The sequence below is a fragment of the Leptonychotes weddellii genome, chromosome 3 (assembly GCF_054177405.1).
Source record: "Leptonychotes weddellii isolate Sample4059 chromosome 3, ASM5417740v2, whole genome shotgun sequence".
Taxonomy (NCBI): domain Eukaryota; kingdom Metazoa; phylum Chordata; class Mammalia; order Carnivora; family Phocidae; genus Leptonychotes; species Leptonychotes weddellii.
In genome coordinates this window covers 72,356,473-72,363,200 of record NC_138371.1, presented here as the reverse complement: position 1 = coordinate 72,363,200, position 6,728 = coordinate 72,356,473, and positions in this window count along the sequence as shown.

Below are 6,728 nucleotides of genomic sequence, written 5' to 3'. Positions count from 1 at the left end.
TCATTCTGAACTCTAGTTCTGATATCTTACTAATGTCTGTATTGATTAAGTCCCTGGCAGTAGGTACTGCCTCTTGTTCTTTTTGTTGAGGTGATTTTTTCCATCTTGCCATTTTGTCCTGAGGAGAATAGATGAATGAGAGAACAAAATGCTAACAGGGTAACAACGTCCCCAGAAAATATACACTAAACAAATCAGAAGAGACTTTCCAGAAAGTGGTCACTTTTCTGTTCAGAGGGTTGCTGCTATTCTTTTCTTCGATCTCCTGTTTATTTCGTAGGTGTTCAGAATGGTTTGATACCTATCTAGCTGAATTCCTGGGACCAGATGAAATTTAGGACTCCTACTCCTCCTCCATCTTGCTCCTCCCCCCACCTACATCATTAGTTTTTGATGTAGTGATCCACGATTCATTAGAAAAAAAGAAGTCTCAAAATGAAGAGAACAGGAAGCTGTGACAATATTCAAATTAAAGGTAATGTCCTGTACTAAGGATTTAGCAAATGGAATGGAGAGCAGTAGACAAATTTTCAAACATTTATTGAACTTTAGTAATCAGGACTTGGTATTTGCTTAGTAAGGTGGTAGTGTGAAAAGATCAGTAAAGAATGATTTCAGATTTGGGACCTGGATTCTAATTGGCTGGAACACCAGTGTAGGGGCAAGACTTGGCATGAAAACATTAGGAGTTTAATTTTCAATGTATTGAATTTGAAATACACATATAATAGAAATGCCCAAAAGGTAGTTGTGTAATGGGTCTGAAACTCCAAAGGGTGAGGTAGGATTTTAAGTCCTCACCAGGCAGTTGATAACTGAAGCAAAGTATTAATTGGTGAGATCACCTAAGAAAAGTTGAGATATGATTTAAGTGCTGAGGCTAAAACCCTGAGAAGTACTAATATTTATGGTTGGGCAGAGCAGAGGATCTCACTATGTCAACAGAAATTTATTTTGGCAATTCAACTTTCAAAACATGTACTTAGACATTAAAATTCATCAAAGTCAGAGAACTTTCAAATCCAAAAAAATCAGTCTACAGTGGCTCGCTATGAACTGGTAGACATTATCAACCGAATAGGCATTCTTCTATTAGTTGGGAGAAGCAATAGTTCTTAGTTATTATTTGGGAAAACTCTATGATGGACATTTGGTTATGCATACAATTCAACAACCCCCCCCCCAACACACACAAAATAACATCTGTACTTAGAATAATTCTCACAAAATGGCTCTCATTTAGACTTTTCACTAATTATGGCAGTTACAATCATGTGATTAAGAAGAAAAATTAGCAGAATTTCACACGGCATTTTTAGTCTCATAAATTTGAAATGAGAGAATTTTTCAACCACATTGCTGCTAATATTTAACCTGCCCACACCTGGTATAATATTCCACGTTAAGTAACGTACTTGGAGTTATTAATACCAGCTTTGACTGGACCAATATAATGACTTAAGATTGTTCATATTTGCTGAAATAGAAAAAAAATTAAAGTGACAGACATATAAGTGTGCTATTATGTTTCCATGAAAGATATTTCCATGGATATTATAAATATTGAATAGAAAAGCTATTCTTTTGGGCTTATGTCTAAAGCTAAATATGAAATCCTAAGTAAAAATGCAAATAAATGATTAGTGATCCATTATATATTAACTTCCAAGAAATACATCCATTAAAGCTCATACATTTCATTCCTAAGAAAGTCCTAATCAGATTTAATTAACTCCTATTTTAGAAATTTCTAACAAGCTTGGTTAACTGGTTTACTGCCTAAAAGCATATTAGAAGTAATAAGCTGGTTGCAGACAGGACCTCATTTTGAGACATGAACATTAATGGCAGCAAGCTGTGATGACAGATAAAAAAGAATGTGAAAGAAAAAAGGCTTTAGAAAGCAGAAATCAGAGCTCCAAAAGTAGACCAGTCTGTGGCCATTTAGTGTGGAGTAAGCAACCTTCTATAGTTCACTAGCCTCTGATGGTAGCACTAGCCTCTGATGATTATAATAGTCACCAAAAGGTTAAATATAGTAATATTATATGAAATTCATTTAAAAGATATTTTAATAGAGTTAAAATTGGTTAATAGTTACGATCCATTGTTTACAAATCTTGCTTATGCAGTTTGTTTTCTAATAATGAATGTTCTCCCTTAAAAATAAAACCCATTCATAAGTAATAATGTATCTCTTTAAAGACTATTCATGATTTCAAATACAAAGTACTTGTTAACTGACCCTCAGATGATCTCTTTGTGTTATTCAGAACTCCTTAACTTCTACCTAGCAGCACAGTTATTTGTGTAGAATTGTTTTAGCTTGTTAGATTATTAGCTACTTGAAATTAGAGAATAAAAATCAGACAGTCTAGGGGCACCTGGGTGACAGTCAGTAAAGCAACCAACTCTTGAATTCAGCTCTGGTCATGATCTCAGGGTGGTGGGGTCCAGCCCCACATCCGGCTCCGTGCTCATTGCGAGTCTATTTGAGATTCTCTCTTTCTCTCTCTCTCAAATAAATAAATAAATCTTAAAAAAATCAGACCCTCTAATTCATCTTTGTATCATGTGTCCCCCAACACATTCTGCAGCGCCTAAGATGCAGAAAGTGCTCAATAAAAAAAAAAGACACACTTACATCCCTTATTCTTTTAGTGACAATAAATAGTGTCAAAACCTACATTTGGATAACACTGTAAAAAGTAAATTCACATAAAGAAATTAATATATGTAATCTCGAATTCAAGTTAACTGGGAGAAAAGTCAGTTCAAATGGGTGAATGAAGAACAATATAAATTATTGAACATCCTTAAGGACTTATAGTGTAGACAGTGCTGTTGTTGCTTATTAATAAATTTTCAGAATGTACAGATTGAAATTTTTTGTTAATATCATACATCATAGTAATTTTACGGTCTCATGTAGATTGCAATTTGCATCTCATGTTGAGAAAAGGCTTTAAAACAAAGTTTTATGGTAATATGCTCTCTTATTAAATATTTTTAAATTTCTAATTAATGGGGTCCAAAATAAATGATTTTGCCCTATATATATCAAAAAGTCATGAGTCTTTGTTCTCTAAGGCAATTTCTATTTAATTTATTTTATATTCAAGAAATTGTTAAACAGAATATTTAAACCTTTGAGAGACATTTATACAAATGTGTTCATAACTCCTATCTTACAACATTTTTATTTTGAAGAATATTTTCATTATCTCTATGTTATATTCATGCTCACGTTTAAGGCTCAATCACAATATATTTGGTATAACTTAGGATTTATTCAGAAATAAATTAACAGTTGAACATCCTAAATTTCATAAAGATAACATTTCTGATAAATTATCAAGCATTTTTTGATGCTTATAGTAAAATGCTAAAAAGAGGGAGAGACTAGATTTTAGTTAATAAGAGAATGCCATTTGACTGTAGTGTGCAACTTTGCTATCTAGGTTTGGGTTACAGAAAACGAGATGATTTCTGAACAACAGACAAATCCTCAGGATTCAATCACACTAGAAGATTAGAGGTTTCCTGTGTATAACAGAAAGTTTTCTCATATCTGAAGCAGGGACAATTGGTAAACATAATAAACATTCTAGTGTAACTCATGGAGGAAAGTAGATAGCAAGCTGTACAAATGTCAGAGCTGAATCAGCTTGATAAGCAAATAGCCAATCACTTGTTATTACTCTTTTTGCTTGTTAAATCCATTAAGCTCTTTTATTAATATAACAATGTAGGTGATCCTGTTTTGAAAAGATAACTATTTGAAAAAGGCATTCACTCACTCATTCAATACTCAGTGCCTAAAATGTGCCAGTCAACTGTGCCAGAAGCAGAAGATATAAATACGAATATGACATTTTTCCCTTACAAACTGAATTGTCATCCATGAAAAAAATAGTTGAAAAGCTGGACTTTATTAAAATTCACAGTTTCTGCTCTGCAAAAGATAATGTCAAGAGAAGGAGAATACAAGCCACAGACTTGGAGAAAATATTTGCAAAAGATACATCTGATAAAGGATTATTATCTAAAATATACAAAGAATTCTTAAAAGTCAACAATAAAAAAATGAACAACCTGATTAAAAAATGAACAGAAGACTGAACAGATACCTCACCAAAGAAATATGCAGATGGCAAATAAACATATGAAAAGATGCTCAACATAATATGTCATTAGGAAGATGCAAATTTAAACAACACTGAACTACCACCACATACCTATTAAAATGGCTCCAATCCAAAACACTGACAACACCAAATGCTAGCGAGGATGTAGAGCAATAGCGTTACCCAAACCCAAGTCGGCTGCCTGTCACTCGAAAGGCCAATCCTCAAAAGATGAGTTTTGACTGGAAAGGAAAAGGAGCTTTATTCAGGAGGCCGGCCACCTGCGGAGGAGACAGACTCTTGTCCAAAGGCCAATTCCAAGGTTTCTGCCTGGTGCAGAGATTTTTAAAGAGGTTTAATCAGTTAAGGAGTGCACTGGTCTGTGACATTTCTTGATTATGTGCAGACTTGATGATGCCAGCTCCAGATTTATCTCAGTGCTTGGAAGTTGTGCAAGAAGTTCTAGTTCCTTGGTACCCAAGGGCTGTGCAAGAGTACTCTGCTATTTCTGCAAAGGAGGGAAAGGTCTACAGATGCGCAAAGGGAGGTCAGTAAAGTCACTTGTGTGACCTTAAAAAAGAAAAACATTTTGCTAAAAGATTGCTGGGCTAATCAGAAAGCTAAAGGGGCTTCTAACAGACCTACTGGCCTCTGTGGCCTGGAAATGTTCTAGTCCTTCATTCCCCAAGGCCAGTTGTCTACAAATCTCAAAGAAAGTAAATTAGTTCTGTTACAGATCAAGGGCCTTAAGTCAGCAAGCAAGGAGTGTGTTAACTTGAAGCAAGTTAACCCTTAAGACCAGTTGGAGTGCTCTTACAAAAAGAATTCTCATTCATTGCAGGTAGAAATGCAAAATGGTACAGACTGTTTGGCAATTTCTTGCAAAACTGAGCATATTCTTACCATGTGACCCAGCAATTATACTCCTTGGTCTTTATGCAGATGAATTGAAAACTCACGTCCGCACAAAAACCTGCACACAGATTTAGAGAGTTTTATTCATAATTGCCAACACTTGAAAGCAACTGAGCTATCCTTCAGTAGGTAAATGGATAAATTGTGATACATCCAGACAATAGAATATTATTCAATACTAAAAATAAAGGAGCTACCAAGCCATGAAAAGACATAGAGGAAACTTAAATGCATATTACTAAGTGAAAGATTCAAACTGGAAAAGCTATATACTGCATGATTCCAACTCTGTGACATTCTGGAAAAGGCAAAACCATGGAGACCGTGAAAAGATCAGTGGTTGCCAAGGGCTGGGTGGGAGAGAAGGATGAACAGGCAGAGCAGACCTTTAGGGCAGTAAACCTATCCTGTATATTACAGTGCTGGATATTTGACACTATAGACCTGTCAAGACACATAGAATATACAACACCAAGAGTGAACTCTAAGATAAACCATGGACATTGGGGATAATAATCTGTTAGTCTAGATTTATGGATTATAAGAAATGTGCCCCTCTGGTGGGGGGAGGGGTGTTGACAGTGATGGAGTTCAAGGTTTTAAAAATATCATGCTTACACTAATCAAAAGAAAGATGGAGTGACAATATTAGAATTAGACAAGATAGGATTTTAGAGAAAAGGAGTTTAGCAGGGCTAAAGAAAAAGTCATTTCATAATGATAAAGGGGCCAATTAATCAAAAGGAGATAAGAATGTTAAACATTTGTACACCTAGAAGCAGAGCCTCAAAATATATGAGGCAAAAACTGATAGAACCACAAAAAGAAACAAATCCAACATTTTAGTTAGACATCTTACCACCCCTCTTCAATCACTAACTGAACAAGTAAACCAAAAAACAGTAAAGACGTAGATTTGAACAATACTGTTAAACTTGATCTCATTGACATATATAAAGCACTCCATTCAGCATCAACAGAATATATGCTCTTTTCAAGTGTACACAGTATATGTGCCAAGAGAAAATACACTCAAGTTTGAGAAGCGTTGCATTTTTCTGCATGTAAAAGTGAGATGGTTATTTGTGCCGTTGGGACAGAAGGTGAGGTAAAGAGAGGGTTACGGCAGAGAGAAGTCAGAGGTCAGAGCTTGATTTGGAAACAATGGCCAAGGAACTTTATGAGGCCAGAAAAATTTAATATCCAATTTCAAGTTATCTGTGTTGTATATGCCCCTTCCCTACACTATAAAACCCCAAATCTCAGTGAATTTTTTGTATTCACAGCTGCCTCTTGTGAGCAGTAGGAGGACAAGCAGGACATAAAATAGAGGAGAAGGAAATGCTCCCACATCTGACTTGAAACCAGGGCAAAGATAAAGCAGCCTCAAGACTCAGAGTAATGAGAATTCAACAAAAGCAGGAAACTGGAGTCAGAAGTGACTCGCACAAAGAGATGTGCAGAAATCCTGAAGGCATTGGACTTGCCATAAAACATAGTTGCAGAGTTTGACCTGACCCTATCCTATCCTGACACTGAGGAGTGGGGTGACCCCAATGAACATCTGTGCTACGTTTTTTTCTCCCCCCACTGGTCATCATAAGAGAAAAGAAACAGTATAAATTTAACTTCTGTTATGAATGATTCCAAAGCCCTCCACCTAGAAGGCAAAAGTGGCTACGAATA